At 40.5% G+C, this 17,187-nt stretch overlaps 1 protein-coding gene across 4 annotated transcripts in view; it reads right to left on the minus strand.

The window, feature by feature from the left end:
• The window catches only part of LOC114322985 (uncharacterized), a 50,407-nt gene that overhangs the window by 24,975 nt on the left and 8,245 nt on the right, over nucleotides 1-17,187 (minus strand). The window contains exons 1-4 of one of the 4 annotated variants that reach the window (XR_014336674.1): nucleotides 3,565-8,858; nucleotides 2,462-3,456; nucleotides 2,241-2,339; nucleotides 1,727-2,160 (exon numbers count right to left, since the gene is read on the minus strand). The exons of 1 other annotated variant lie outside the window; for it this stretch is intronic. The gene's annotated coding sequence lies outside the window, so the exon portion shown is untranslated. Of the gene's footprint in view, nucleotides 1-1,726; nucleotides 2,161-2,240; nucleotides 2,340-2,461; nucleotides 3,457-3,564; nucleotides 8,859-16,611; nucleotides 16,676-17,187 lie in introns of those variants that run through there. 2 more of the 4 variants (XR_014336673.1, XR_014336672.1) reach the window with 2 other exon arrangements.

The raw sequence follows: 17,187 nt of genomic DNA on the forward strand, positions 1-17,187 counted from the left end.
CTTTATGCCAAAGGCGCCCCAACCTCTGCCTCCTCTTTAAGCCAAGTCAAACACTCCTCAGACAGGGTGTAACTAAAACTAATGGCAGGGGCCAGAATCCCTCTCATCCTCCAGGCCGCGAGACACCAACGCAGATTGGAAATGAAGCTGTGTATTCCACTCCCTTGTCTGGTCATATCTGATCATGCTCAAATTGGCGTCGGAACAAGAGACAAAAATAGAATACGCAATGTGTGGGGCCAATCAACTCTACACCCCATTGTCGGGACATGCTGTAGCTCATCTCTGCCAAATTAAGCCAAGGGAAACACCACGTTATGTCAGCTGCGGATCGGCTAGACATCCAATCACACCACAACCTTTCTGAGGGGAAGTCCACTAGCTGTTGACGAAAGAAGTAAGCTCGGGCCGAGTACTTGGGGCAAGGATCCACTACTTGCAGTTTATCCATGAGCCATACCTGGGGAGGGATGAAAAATAAGAGAGATTAAAGAATAAAGAGGTGTACGATGAAAAAAAAGTAAGGAAAGGGGTTATGAGAGAAAAATAGAGAATGAGTGTTGAGTGATGTAAGAATCATAAATTAGAAGGGTGGAAAATAATACCTGGAGAAGTAGCTGACTCCCTGCTAGCCGGGTGGTCTCTCCTCGGCGTAAAGCATCTAAACCCATTAAGGTTTCGACCAGTGCCAAACCCATGCAACTCTTACCGTCTTTTAGATGTTGAGCTAATTCGACCAACTGGATGTTAGCTCTGCCGAAACTAGGGGCAAGGAGGAACTGTGCAAGAAGGCATAAACAGACAGCATGTCACCGGCGGCCTTGCCAAAGAAGGTCACTTCTGTCTCCAATGGTAGAAAATCAATGAACTAAACCGAGGATGTCTAGCCTCCCATCATGTGCAAAAGACTGAGCCTCGAGTAATGGCAACCCACACATCTGTCCCAAAGCTTGGGCATGGCCAAAACGGGGCTGCAGTATGATTTCTTCGTCGCGTCGGGACTCCATCGAGGCTTGAAATTCCTCGACTGTCGGACACACCTCTTGTGCTCCGAATTGAAACATGTGTGATCAGATTCTAACATCGAACAACGACATGAAGGAATGGAAAACAAAGAGAAGTGCAACTCAGAGAAAAAAGGGCATTTAGGCCAAAATCGTGAAAATTCACTTTTTTCGAGCCGTCCAAAGTGGCTATCCAGTCTCGGAGCCTATTGTTGCACAATGTCTCCATTTTGAGAGCAAAATATCAAAGACTTGCTATTCTACCAGAAAAATAGCATGATAGCATTATTTATAGAGGATGAGAAGGAGCAGTGCATAACAGCTGGGCAGCACTGACTGACGTCACATTGAGGCCCGGTTGTGCCTCAGTGAAGCCTAGCCTTGCATATTTAGGCCCAGCTGGGTCTAAATGACGTTTCAGAATCAGTGCGGCTGCAGGAAATGCTAACTTTTTCCTTAACATACCACAGTTGTACTTTGAGTCTTGTTTTGTTTGTACCAAGTATTTTTTGGTATTTTCTGAGTTGTTTTTATTTTGTTTTCTTGTTTTGTTTTCTTGTTTTCTTGTTATTTTATTTTGGTAACTTCACATTTTGTTCGGTTGTGGGTAGTTATCCGATTCAAGAATGAATGCAAGAGCAAGTCTTATGTGAAGTTATCATGCAAGGGTTACACCATTCATCACATGCAAATACAATTCATCACATTATGCAAGGAAGTCATTCAACAAAAAATTGTCTTCTATAACTGGTAGGTTCAACCCCGATCATCGTTTTACAAAGCAATAAAACAAAAAAAAAAATCTTTCAAACAAAACAAAAGGGTCTATCTGAAGCTGGTCTTTAACTATGAAGCAAAAACAACAAAAACAAAAACTAAAACAAAGTCGTCGCCCTCGTCAATAGCCCATCCTCGCCCTCTTCCTCCTCGGCTGCGGAGGAGGTGCATCACTATCGTCGCTGGGGCTGCTGGATTGCAAGTCAACCTCCTCTCCCTTGTCCTCGAGGGTCGTAGACCCTTCAAAAGACTCCTCGGAAGATGAGCGCTGCCTCGCTCAGCCTCTCCCTCGATTGGCTCCCCCTCAGCCCCTTATTGGGCCCCGTCTCTATCTGCTGGCTAAAGGAGGTCCTGCAGGCACTGCTAGTGCCGGCTCAAACTGAAAAGAGGATAGGTATTAGTATGAACTAACATGAGTAAATAGTATGGCTACAATAGTGAACTATAGATAGAATGTACCTCAATCCCATGTATGACTAAGGCGGTCTGCCTCCTCCATACCATGAGGAGTAGTCGGTTGATCGTACGAAGGAGGTCATCAGCATACGCCCGGGGTATCTGCAAAAGGAACAGAATTTGAGAAAGGTAGACAAAAGTGATAGAGAACAATGAACATAAATAGTAGAAAACAAAACAAGACAAAGTACAGTAAGTAGAAGCATAAAGGAATGTATCACTACTCGATGCCATGGGTGAACGCTAGCTTACGATTCCTCTCATCGATATGCTCAAACAGAATCTGCTCGATCACTCCATTTGGATGCATGTACATGATCTCAGTGGGAATCACGGGAAACCCAGGAATGAGAGCAATGGCAGGGGCACCTCCAGCAAACACATCACCAACCACAGCAGCAGCAGTAGTAGTAACCTTCGACACAGCGCGAACCACTCCCGGGGTAAAAGGCGCCATACCTGAATGTGTAGGAAGGTGATGAAGTCGCCGGGCTCATGATGATGATCACCATCCTCTCCTAACATCAGGAGGTCAAGCTAAGGACCGTCCGGCAGCTCATCAACTACCCTCATGACTAGAGGAGGATGTGGAATGTTAGGATCAGCGACGCCCCGCGTCTGGCGGATGAGCCTCTCTCATAGATAGTAAGCCTGACCAAAGAGGCCCTTGAATAGAATCCGCACGGTAGAGGCATGCCATGCCGCGACATAGGACGTCCTCGACACTTGAGGAATGCCCGCCCAGGGATGCCAGTCAACCCATTGAATTAGTGCATATGTCGGAAATCAATGCAAATGTTAGAAATTGGTGCAATGTGTTAAATCAGTGTAGTGTGAGAAATCAGTGCAGTGTGAGAAATCGGTGTAGTGTGTTAAATCAGTGTAGTGTCAGAAATCATTACGGTGTGAGAAATCGGTGTAGTGTGAGAAATCAACGCAGTGTAAGAAATCAGTGTGGTGTAGAAGCAACAGTATGAGAATGACCGTATAGTGTGGGAAACAGTGCAGTTTTCTTACAGTATATAACAGTTAAAGGTTGGTATTTTGTTACCTAGTATGTAGTGATCGTGTCGAAGAAGCAGTGGAAGTAAGGGAAGTCTCGGTCTACACGGCAGTGGCGCTCAAATCGGGAGTTATAGTACCATGAGCGGGGTACTGACAACTCTATCGGCCTCACCAGGACTGGAGGCAGAGAAGTGAAGTATGTGTAAACCCAGAGCTGCAAACAGAAAAAGATGGATGAAGTAGATAAGTAGAAAATGGAATACAAATGAACAGAAAATGCAAAATGATCACAATGCACAAAAAAGATAAGTGCGAGGCGTACCTCCCAAACCCTCTAGTAGCCGCCTAGTGAATATGCCTTACGGCAGGAGACGGAGCTCATGTAACAGTATAAGGTGACCAGGCCGATGCCACCTCAGCCGTACTTTGCCACCTGGGGGAGGTGGACTAGTGCCCCCAGAAGATATAACCCTATGGAATTTTTCCTGTTCACAAAGAGGGTAGTACTGAGGAGATACATGAGGAAGCCACAGGTGTACTGGGCGACCTCATCTAGAGTGGTGGACTACAAGTTGGAGAAGTACTCGAAGAACTAACTATACCTCACCATCCTGTGGCTGGTGGTGTCTGGGATCGCTCTAAGAAGTTGACGTTGTATAGCTCTCCACTATTTCATGTCAGGATCATATGGGATCGGATTGCCAACTCTAACCCATAGGCCGGTGAGCATTGCAAAGTCGTACGAGATTAGAGTCATCTCCCCGATTGATGAGAAATGGAATGAATCTGTGGTGTCCCATCATCTCTTGACCAAGGCCCCATAGAACAATGACTCGACCCTCATCTATATAAGCCCTGAGCAGAAGGGCCCAAAGCCAGTTGCGTCAACTAGTGCATGGACCTCCGTGGGCAGTCTCTCATACCAGCGTCAAGGCCTGGATATGGATCCGTATCTACCAATCCTCCTGGCAATCACCTGCAAATAGGAAAGATATGGCATTTAACTAGTGGTCCGCTTGTGAGATTCAACAATGCATCAACACAAAGGGAAGTTGCTTACTGTTGAGGAATTGGCGGATAAGTGCTCCGTGGGCTCTTGCAGTAAGATATCCTTGTCTATCCCGGGGATGAGGTCCTCGAATCTCAAAATGCCACATGGGGGTGGAACATGTGTGCGTGGTTGGTATGTGGTCGTGTCAAATGGCCTATCAACGAGGGGAGGCAATGTGGGGGCTTCCTTGGCTTCCATGTCAGCGCCTCGGGCAACCGCAATACCAATGACGGGGTCTGGAATGGGAACTTCGTCACTAGCCATGGAGAAGAGTGGATGAAATGAAGAGAAAGCAAGAAAAATGTAAAGGGTTAAGCCCTCAGAGAGAGAAAATGAGAGGGGAAAGTGAAAACACGAGACTGAGTCCCCAAAAAACCAAGAAAACCCATGAGAAACAAGGCAAAAACAATGAGAAACCCAAAAACTTGACCAATTCAAAATCCAATCGATTCAAAATGTAGAGGAAATGAAGGGTTTTTGAAGAAAAAATGACGAGATTTGTTGGGAAACGCAAGGAAAAGACGAAATCTAGAGAAAGAGGAAAGCTAGAAAGAGAGAGGAATGATTTTCGAATGAAAAGGTGTGAGGAAATAGGGTTTGGGTTTGTTTTAAACAAATAAATCGCGAGGAAAGGCCGAAACTGCTCCTGCCGCTATCAAGGCCCAGCCAGTTGTTGCAATGCCTGGCCGTGCTTCACTGAGGCCCGGCCGGTTCTCAATGACAACAAAGTTCAGTTTTGTTCTTTCCCTCTCTCTCTTCCTTTTTGTTATTTATTTCTTGTATCATGGAGTTGAAAATAAGAAAGTTCAAAATAGACAAAAAGAAAAAAAAGAAGAAAAAAGAAAAACCAATAATAAAAGAGTTGAATAAGAAAATAAAAATAAAGAAAATATAAAGAGAGTGGAAAAGAAAAGAAAGGTTTTTTGTTCGTTTCCTTGTTGTTATTATTGTGTGAGCGCATTTGTTTTGTTTAAGCTTACTTGTTTAAACTTGTTTGTTCAAAACTTTTAATTTGTTTAAACTATTCCGAGTTGTTTATAATATGCTTTGTTTGAATCATTGTTCATTTTGTTGTTTTGTTATATCGTGAACAAATGATATTGTATGTACGGTTCATTCAGAGAAGTTCCAGTTAAACTCATTCGTGCCATAGTAAAATCATTGTCTGTTTTACAACCAAATTGAAGCTCGGTGTGTTGTGCTCATTATTTCAACACGTGCGTAAATTGGCTTCCACTTTACTGCACTGCTTTGATTGTTTTGATTTTTATGCCTCTCTGTGTAGAATCCACGTTTATTTCTCATTCCTACTTATGCGATTTGTTTATCCACTTTTCCTCCTCTCGCGTGCAACGCGCTAGGATTGTACCTTTGGTTAAAAACATTGGGCGTGTCCCAGTGTTCACACCTCCTTTCCTCCTCTTGCGTGTGACGCGTTAGGATTGTACCCTTGGTTAAACACAGTAGGTGCACCTGTTTGTTTGCACCTCCTTTCCTTCCCTCGCGTATGACGCGTTAGGATTGTACCCTTGGTTAAAAATGGCAGGTGCGCCTTTTTGTTCACACCACCTTTCCTTCTCTCACGTGTGACGCGTTAGGATTGTACCTTTGGTTAAAAAATTGGGTGCGCCCGGTGTTTACACCGCCTTTCCTCCTCTCGTGTGCAATGCGTTAGGATTGTACCCTGATTAAAAATAGTAGGTGTGCCTGTCTGTTCACACCACCGTTCCTCCTCTTGCGTGAGACGCGTTAGGATCTCGGTTGAGACCTCGGGTGCACTCGATGGTTACGTTGCCCTTTCCCCTTTCTATGCGAGGCGTAGTTAGGTTTGTATTTTCTTATATCCTTTCTACGTAAGACGTAGGTTGGTTTGTGCTCTCTTTGTGCTTTTCACGCGAGGCGTGCCCATTTGTTTGCTTCGTTCCATGTGAAACACGTCGAGGTTTGTTTTGCTTTGTTTTGTATTTTTATTCAAAAGTTGCATTCTTGTCTAGATTGTAGTGTTGTTTCATTGCTTCATTTACATAAGTTTTATTGCATGATCATAAGTTATTTGCTGCATTTCATGTTGCATTTTTCCCCAAGTTCAATTTTTGCATTTATGTCTTGATTTCCTGCTCAAGCCATGCAGCCTTGTCAAATAGGTCATCTTTGGGCTTTGACATTCACTCATGTCACGTTATGATTTCGAGCTCTGTCAAAGAGGGCAACTATGGACACCCCATTTTTGACCTCCCGCAAGGCTCGAGCGCTTTCTCTGATGCATTTGATGATGAAAGTGGTATTGTGCATGGTTCGAGGTCTCAACCAAGGAGCCTTGTTTAAGCTCCCAAACAACCCCAAACCTTCCATATTCCCACTGATCATACCCAAGAAATTCATTATACACCTTGTGCCACCATATGTTAAGATTGAAATAGGAAACAGGGGAATTCATTGAGGCCGACCGTGCCTCATTGAGGGCCGGCCGTGGCTATTGAGGGTCGGAGCCCGCCAGCTGTCCATTTTTGAAGATATTTATGATATTTCTAGCTCAAATTCAATATAAATGACCATATACTTCTGTTTTGAGCGTTGAACAACTGAGAAAGAGCCTATACACATAGAGAGTTCCTTTTTCCTCCTTCTTCCATTGCAAGCTATCTTTGAGTTAACCTACCTTCCTTGTATCATCGATATACACCATACACAACCTTGTCTCATCATCCTAGAGTCTTGGTTGACCTTCGAAAAGAATAATTCAAGTTTGAGAGTGTGTCAAGAGTGAGTTTGATCATTAACCAAAGCTTACTCAATTTTGAGAGGTATAAGCTTGCAACTCTTGTTCTTGCTTTTGCTTATCTCATTTCTATCTATTTCTTGTATTCTTGTGATGTTTTGCATCCATTTAAAGTATTGGAACTTGGGTTTGGATAAGCTACCAAAGGTGGTAAGGTTAACACCCTTATTTGCACTTATCTTGATAACTCAACCCTTGATTCCTTTACACTCTTTTACTTTTTTTTTTTTTTGAACTGATTTTCAGAGTTGAACTAAGGCCAAAAAACATGGTTTGAAGTCTTGAAATTAGAGGGGTGGACCACCCCCCCTTGTTTTTGTTTACATAGCTTCATTGTCTTTACCTTTTGTTTAGCTTTTTTGAGTTCTTTTCTTGCATTTTCAGCCACTATTTTGGCTTATTAAAGACTGTTTTAGGGTTGTCCTATTATATTTAATTGATTCAAGTTTTGATTAGTTCTTTGTTGTAGCATTGGTCTTTGTACATAGCTTGTATTGTGTTATTCTTAGCCTTTGTTTGTCTAACTTTCATGTTAATAACCTCATTTTAAGAATCAACTTGCAATTCCTTTCTTTCATTTGAGGGTTATTTCAATCGGTTGACGGTCATTCAACACATGAACTAGAGATCCACGCTTAATGGCTTAATCTCTACGGAGATTCATTGTCAACAGCGTAATCTCTCTTTCATGTTGAGAATTACTTCCCGTTTGATGTTTCTCTCCTTTTAGAGGATTTAATCATCACTTCGGACAAATGGACTAAAGAATGGAAATGACTAACAAAATTGGTTTAAAAGCAACCAATGCATATAAAGAACATGAGTCATATTGATTGGGCTTGGCCGGGTGTTATGCTAAGTTTATCGAGTCAAGAGTGGCTATATGCTAATTCATGGCATTTTGATGATTCTTGAAGCGTCTCCACCTCTCTCTTTGAGTTCACTCTATGATAAGATGGAGTGGTAGTTGTTATTTATTCCATTTATCGATTTTTGTCTAAATTGTACATTGAAATCATCAAGCAATCAATTTGCTCATTGATGGTTTTGGAAACAATTCTAACCTTCTCTCGAGACTTTCCCATGACAGAGAAGTGTGAGAGGGACAAACAGAGTCCAGATCACTCTGTCTGCACTGTTTTTCACTTAAATACACAAAACAATGTTTTGCACAAAATTAAGGCACGGTCGGTCTTCTTTAGGCCCAACCGAGCTTCATTGAGGGCCGGCTGGTCCTCAATGTTTGGTTAGCAGTGTATTTTTTTGCAGAAAATAAAGAGCAGTGGCTCAGGTGAAACAGAGCAAGGCTGGGGCAGACAGAGCTGTTCTTGAATATTGTGCATGTGCATGCATGCAACCGTTGCGCATCATTGCTTACATCATGATTGGTATTGTAGTGTTGTAATTAATTTATTATTATTGTCCCTTTGTAATTATTGTAGTTAATTAATTTAAATAGCGAATTCGTTTATCGTGGTTGTCCTTGTTGCAATAGCATAGTTAGTTAGTTAATTAGCCTCGCTTATTTATTCATTCGGGTTGTAATAATTAGTTTAATTCGGACTTTCGGACTTTGATTCGCACCCTCTTGCATGAGGGCAATGTTATAATATGTTGTATGTCTTCAAACCCTACGTCTTTCTCCCTTGTACTTACTTTCTTATGATGGTTAGTATAGAACATCATTTTTTCAAATTAGCATCTTTATGCTTTGCATCCACTTGTCTTGCATGCATTCAAAGTTCGGTTCATCATACTAACCAAATGTTTAAATTCATTGCCTGACTTTGTGCTTTATCGCATGTTTTGAATGGAATCATATGCCATGTTCATAGCCGAGCCTATTAAAATTACATAACGTATGAGTTGCATTTAGTCATATTGCATTAGTTAGGAACATGCATGTTTTCTAATTATTTTGCTTTGTTTTGGCTCGGAGTACTAGCTAAGTAATTTTGAGTTTTAGCATGATGCACTGTGTGTTAGTGTTATAATATCAAGCATATTTCCATGAGGCTAATTGCTTAAATGATAGAATTGTTTGAATGCCTATGGATGAAGGCTAGTTTCTTGAATTGGGATGGCGTGATTAAATGTCCATTTTAGCCAGCTTTTTCAAGTGGCGAATTCACAAAAACAATTTCAAATAAAACATGAGATCAAGTGTTCCAGTTCTTGTAAACTAGTCTATACCTTGTATGTGGATCACATAGTAAAAATAGCTAATAAATCGAAACAAGAGCATATAATGTAAAAAAAAAAAAAATACATCATCATTAGTAGAGGCCGATCTTTGATCGGGCAAGTGGGATGCTCAATTCATGAGCTTCCCCTCTTATACCTATGTTCCTGAGCCGAGACACTTTGGTGATGACAGACTAATGGCATTTGGCACAAGTCACGGGTTTCCAAAATTTCCTAAAAAATATATTTAGGTGACAACTTTGTAATCTGGCAAAGTAGTCAATTTTTGGCATTTGATTCAAACATTGATTTTCCAAAAAGAATTTCCAGATTTGGACTCTTTTTGTGTGTTTCACTATTTCACATTGCACTTGTGAAATCAGATTCAGAACCACAAGTGGAGTCCGAACTGTAGGGCTATTCGTCTTCTGAAAGGAGCACGAAAAGTCGGGTTGCACAGTTCTCTTATCATTGTAACATATGCTGTAGATTCAGGATGAACAATTTATGAATCTATATCGCATGTGTTGTCTTTTGTATACGAACTCTGATGAATGAAGGCATGATATTTCTATTATCCTTCCGCTTATAGGTTGTATTTAACAAAGATACAAGTACAATGTGCACATATAATGCCTGTGACAAAACATTCACATTTTATATAATCATAAAGTACCGAGATCATATCTTAATCCATTTTCCTTAAATTCATTTCAATTCACGAGCCAATTTCATTATCTTTCAACAACCCAACTGAGACTATAACACAGTGGTTCTCCAATCAACACAAATACCACACAAACACTTCAATCTGCCATTTTATGAAAATTTCATCCGCGGGATCGACACCCATGTATACGTGCAGTTTTGAGACTTTCACCCAAGACACTCTGGCCAACTTAATTTCAATGGATTCCATCCTCTATCTCCTCCCAAACATGGAGTACATCCCTTTTCTCCTCCCAAACATCATACATATACAATATTTAAAACATAGTCATATTCAATGATAACCAACAATAGATTAGTTTTAATTCACTTAATCCTGATGTAATTTCTACAACAATCATAGCTATCCTCCATTGATAGTCTAATACAGTTATTTCTAAACAGATATTCAATCTCAAGACAGATAATTTATTTAAAATTTCCAAAGGAGTGAGGTAATACATATCCAACTCCACCATTTATTTCAATATTTGTCCAATGTCATTTATTTATACAAAATAAATATTTGAATCATTTTAGGGCAAACCCACCCTTCCCAAATATTAATCCAAAGGCCAAAATCAACTACTTTGCCACAAGATACCTCATATTCAAACCCCATAACCCTTTATATCATACTCACTCAAAAACCCCTCTTTTGATTTTAAACCTAAACCCTAGGTTTGCCCATAACACTTCCATATCCCACAATTGTTACACAACAACGAATAACTAAGTTAAAACCCATATGAAAGTGTAGAAAATCCCTACCTCAAAGAGAGAAGACCAGCAAGGCAAGGATGAAACTCCAAAGATGCTCAAACCCAACTTTATTCGGATCAAAATGAAGATCTTGAGACGCTCTACTTTTTTCTCAAAGACATCGGGGTGGAGAACTCAATGGATCTAGGTGAAAGTATAGAGAGAAGATGAGTGTTAGAGAGAGAAACTCAAGATCTAGCGGTTTGGAGAGTTTTAGAGAGAGAAATGAATGAAAAAATGATATAAAATGTGGCTGTTACGAATTAATACACCCGTAGTTTGCTCGAGCGCAAGAAGTGACGCTCGAGTGCAGAATGCACACTTTCAGAAGTTTTGCAGACGAAAGACATCGCTCGAGCTCAAGATTGGACGCTCGAGCACCCATCCGCTCGAGCATAGGAAATGCCGCTTGAGCATAGAATGCACTCTTCCAGTATTTGCAGGACTGTAAAAATACTGAGAGTTTGCAAAGCCCACTCGAGCGCAAGAATGGCCGTTTGAGGGAATGAGCAAAAATCTGGGCAACAAAGGTTTGGAAAATCAAGCAACCAACCTGTTCCAAGCGCACAACTATAATCTAATAACCACATTTAAGGAGGAATAAAGGGAAAAACCACAATGAACAACATTCAGAAACCATAAGCCCGAGTTCAGAATGCAACAAGTGTCGTATTAAAACCGGATTCGCTATATGCCTCATCCACATATTACAATCGCAACATGTCTCATCCACATAAAGTATTATAATATTTGGTTCTTAAAATATAAAAATAATTCAAACCACCAAAACCATGAACAGAACAGTTGCAGAGATTGTATGTCTCTACATCTATATCTATTTTTGAAAACAAAAACCAACCAGCATATATCATCTTATTTATTTATTATTTTTAGAGTTAGATTTAAAAACCAAAAAATATAGATAAATAATATATTTATTTTTTTCAATTCAAAAAATATATTCAAGTTGAAAACTCTTTTTCAACAAAATATATTCAACAGAATATTTAAACTCATTTTCAATTGAAAATACAAAGTCTTACAAATTGCTAGGGGTGCTCGTGATTTGGCGGTTCGGTTACGGCCAAATGACCCTCAGATCTGCTATCCGTCCAAAACTAGGCGGATTGAAAAAAAATAATCTGCAACCGTCTGCTCGTCATCACGCATATGTCCAAAATGCGGCGGATCTATTTTGATTTGGTCGGTTTGGGCGAATCGGTATATCTGCTGCTCACCCCTAGTTTGTGTCATAAGAAGCTTGGTTCGAGTGAGGTTGGGCCTTAGGTTTAAGGCCCGACCATTAACTTGGACAATTAGTTCGTAAGAGGCATCCCATTGTGATTGTTAGTCCCCAAGATCGTAAAAAATTATGAAAAAAAGAAGTAGAGAAACGAAAAAAATTTAACTCATCATTCTTTATTCTAACTGTCACAAATTATCTCTTGTATTACTATATTACATTTTGTTACGTTTTTCACCACCACTACTCCTTGTCACCTCTCTTCTCACTCAACTATTGAGTTAACTTTGTATCACAATAATTTGCACAAGCACCCCTGTAGCTCAACTTTTTCGCGCCCCCTTTCGAAAGCTCGAATATAAGCCCTACAGTTCGGACTCCCAAAGTTTTGAATCTAATTTCACAAGTGCAATGTGAAATTGATAATTCCAAAGAGTCCAAATACGACAAATCATTTGGAAAATTGATTTTGAATCAAAAATGTCAAAAATGGACTGCTTTGCTAGATATAGAGTCGCCACTTAAATATTTTTGGAAAATCTAGGAAACCCATGACTCGTGCCAAAGGCCACGCGTTCGTCATCACCAAAGTTGCCTCGGCTTGAGAACTTAGATACGAGAGTGGAAGGTCATGAATTGAGCACCCTCGCTCACCCTATCAAAGATCGGCATCTACTAACCATGATATGATTTTCATCAATATTATATGCTTTTGTTCCAATTTATTAGGCTAGCATTACTATGTGATGCGCACGCAAGCAAGTATAGACTAGTTTGTCCGAATTGGAACAATTTAATTTCATGTTTGTTTTTTTGAAGAACAGTTTGATTTTGCCACTTAACAAAGTGGGCTTAAAGTTTGTGAATTTGTCAAGTGGGCTTAAATGTACATTTATTGAATCATTCCAATTCAAGCAACAAGCCTTCATCCACAGGCTTTCAAACAGTTCAGCAAGTAAGCACTTAGCCTCATGGCAAGCATGCTAGTCATGGAAGTCACTCACACTCATGCAAATATGCTAAAGCACTAAAAAATCACATAGTACTCCAAGCTAAGATGAAACAAAAGAGTTAGGAAAATATGCATGATCCCTAACTTATGCAATATGCAATTAATAGCTCAGCTACTAAACATGGCATATGAATTGATTTAATAACATGCGTTCTAAGCACGTATTTCAATAATATATTGAAATGACAATGCAGTTAGAATGATGAACCGAGCCTTGGTGTATGCAATACAAATGAATGGATGCAAACATGCGATATGCTAATTGAAACGTGATGCCCCTAATCTAACTGTCAAAAGTGGATAAATAAAAGGGAGAAAGATGTGGGGTTGGAAGACATACACATCATTATAACATTGATGCCCTCGAGCAGGAGGGTCCGAATGAATTAAGCTAACTAGCTAACTAAACTAAGCTAATTAAGCTAATTATTACAAACCGAATGAAATAACTTAACTAACTATTCTAAGCTAATTAAATAAGTACAGTGCAAACTAATTAATTAACTACTCTGTTGCACAACCTTTGCACTGGTTTTCCACCTCCATATCAATTCTACTCTATTTCACAAGCATTCTGCTCAAAATTCACTAGTGACCGGCATGCCAGAAGTGCTGGCCGGCCGGCCAGCATTGGGGGGTTGCTGTCTAACACTGATGGCCTGCCAGCTAGAAATAGTGGCCGGTCGGCCACTAATGATGCACTATTCCTTGCTACAACAGAGAGCAAACATGGCAAAGAGAGGGTATTATCACAGATTATTTGTACTGTATATCTCTCCTTATCATCAAAACATCTCAAAAGAGTGACACACTTGATCCTCAAACCATCAATCAAGCAATTTCATTTCATGATGGCTAAAAAACCAAGATGCACAAGTTCAATAAATGCACAAACAAGACCCAAAACCTTCACTCTATCATGCATGATCAGGGGCAATGGAGACCTTAGAAAATCGGCACATTTTATCACTTTGAGTATGAAATGCCCTAATTTTCTTTATGTTCAAATTAACGTCTGATTTGAACACACCAAAACACAACCAAATTCTTATCTTTTACAATTTTAGTTTCAACTTTTATTTACTCATTTTAGATTACCAACCATTCTTTAACCAATTAAGTCCATTGGTGAGTAGTCCTCTAAAAGAGAAGGAAGTGTCAAACAATGGGTGGTTTAAGGCAAGAGAGAGGTGTCATGCCGTTGATAATGAACCTCCAAAAGAGGATTAAACCATTTAGCATGGACCTCAATCTCAAGCTTAGACAACCCTAAGGTTGAAACAACCTTTAAAGAAAATAAAGAGTCAAGAAATGAGGGAGGTTGTAGAGATTAATGAGTGTTGAAATTAAGTGAGAAAAGCACTAAAAATATTCAATCAACTCAAACAAGTGGTGTCTAAAGGCCTAAAACACCAAGCTTGTGAGGACACTTACACTAGAAGCATGCAAAACAAGACTTAAATGCAACAACCAGCCAAAAACAGAGTTTAAACAGTCCAAATTAGAGACTAAAACATGTTGGAATTAAGCTACAAAAGGCTAGAAAATTAAGCTAACACATGGAGCTAACTAGGCTAGCAAACAAGACACAAAGAGAGGAGACTAACCCCTCCAAATTTGGGCTTCAATACATGATTTTTACCACTAAAAATACCCTGAAATTCAGTGTTCAAAAACCCAAAAAAAAGATGGTTTGAATGTGGGAAACAAAGGTGGAAAGGCTTTACAAACAAGGAATAAAGAGGAGTGAACCACCCCCTAACCTCAAATAGCCTAAAACTACCAATTTCAGCCCACAAAAAACAGAGTTTTTTTATAGCCAAAAAATAGCCCCCAAACAGTGGGAAAAGATAGGAAAACAAGTATGCAAAGCAAGCTTAAAAGGAAAGTATTATACCTCTTGAAGCAAAGATCAACTTTAGGCAACAATTCAAGCCAAAACCACCTTCTAGAGCTCCAAGAAGGCCTCAAGGAACCTCAGCTCAAAGATGATCAACTTTGGTTAAGGAGGTGTAAGCAAAAGTGTGGTGTGTGAAGACTAATGTGCACAAATTTGCAAGAGAGAGAGAGAGAAAGAGATTTTTGCTCCAAAATTTCTAACCCTCAAAAATGGGGGAGGAGACCCCCTATATATAGAAAAAAATGCATTTGGTTGAGATAAATCCCTCCATACACGTGTAGGGAGATAAAGCCCATTGTGCCAACAGCGGGAACAGCTATCAACAAAATATTTGCAAAAAAAGACACTGGCGGCCGGCAAGCCACTAATGTGGCCGGAAGGCCACCAATAATGGTCGGCAGGCCACACTATTGGCTGGCAAGGCACAAGGGTGGCCAACAGGGCACAATTGGTGGCAGACAGTCCACCAGAGGAGGCCTGCAGGTCCCAGGGTCTTGAGCACCAAGGTTTTGGTCCAAAATATGGCACAGAATGGACAGGGTTTAAAGGCTCAAAGGCCGGGCATTCCGTTGAGGTCTTCGAGTACTAAAACGAGCACATGCAGTCATAATCAAGTGAGTGCACAAGCGATGACGTCCAAGTCTTGAGGATGGTAAAAAATGGGGTGTTTACAACCCCTTATTGAACCATACAAATTAAAATTAGAAATTACCGAAGCTAAATGGATAAAATTGATAATTTAATGGGAAAAATGAAACATAACAATATAATTTAGGGGACTAAACTGAAATTAAAACAAGGTGTTGATAAAAGAGAATAATAGCATAAGCCCATGGAGTAAACTACTAGCGAAAAGCTTCGAGGTCTGAACAACAACGGCATCCCCGGCGATCTAGAGATCCCCAATTCCTTCCTTTTTGCCTCTCTAACGCCTCTCAACCTTCAAAGATAGAACCACCGCCACCGCCACCGCCATCGCCACCCCAACCTCAGCCGTCGGAACCATCACAGCACCACCGTCCTCCATTCCATTTTTATCATCACCATTCGATTCTCTCTCCTCCAATCCAATTTTCTTCGCCTTATTCTCTTCCAATTTCGACTCCGCCCACTTCTTCTCTGTTGCCCTCTCCTCCGACTCTGCCGCCATCTGAGCCGAGAAGCTCCAAGACGATATCCAGCTCCTCGAGAAGCAACTCTGCTCCGAAGTCCTCTCCCGCCATGATGATCTCCTCTCCCAACTCTCCTCCCTCCACGACGTTGAATCCGCTATATCTGCCCTCTGATCCGCGGTCACCACTCTTCAATCCTTCGTCTGCCGCATTCGCTCCAAGATCGCAGATCCAAATTGCCAGATTCGATCTATTTTAGATTTATGTATCACTAATCTTTTTATTATCTTGTGTATCAATACTACAATAATAATGTCACGACCCAAACCCGCCCCTAAAAGTTTGGTCCATGACCGGCCTGTACGTAGGCCTCAAAACAGAAATTTTAGAATAATATTTAAACACATATGGGGCCTTAAGCGGAAGCAATATCAATAAAAGGTAACATCCATTGAGCTTGTGCATACATGATGGCTTAATTAATTTAGCATTTACATACATTCCCATAATTACATATACAATCACAAAATTATGCAGATCTCACACAAACTTAAATAAGACTCCAAAAATTACATAACTCTCAGTAATCAAAATTAAGGCCTCAACACGGAGGCGTACCCTAGGCGGCTTGGCAAACAGGTTGACCCCAATACAATTCTAGTGTCAATCCCCGATGGCTCACCTACATAAACATACATAAAAACAGAGTGAGCAAGGCTCAATGAATAATAGTACGTGATAATCCAATAACTAACTTGAATCACAAGGTATATAAATGCAGAGAACTTATAGTTAATCTGATTCTGTACTAATTTCAGAACGGCCTTAGGCCCAGTCTTTAAACAGAATGACTTTAAGCCCTTGAACAGAGTGGCATTAAACCCTTAAACAGAATGGCATTAAGCCCTTTAATAGAGTGGCATTAAGCCCTTTAACAGAATGGCATTAAGCCCTTTTCATGCATGTATGAACTCAAGAGGTGGTTCGCACGGATTCTAGAGGTGACTCGCATTGCAGCACTTAGTTCCGTGCAGCACTTTGTTTTATACTAATAGATCATATAGAATGGCCATAGGCCCAGATGTCACAGTTTGGCCATAGGCCTCACACATGTCACAGATCGGCCGTAGGCTTCTTAACTTTCACAGAACGGCCATAGGCCTCAGTTCATATATGTATGGACTCAAGAGGTGG

Source organism: Camellia sinensis, chromosome 7 (genome assembly GCF_055761805.1).
Source record: "Camellia sinensis isolate YWXY chromosome 7, ASM5576180v1, whole genome shotgun sequence".
Lineage (NCBI taxonomy): Eukaryota > Viridiplantae > Streptophyta > Magnoliopsida > Ericales > Theaceae > Camellia > Camellia sinensis.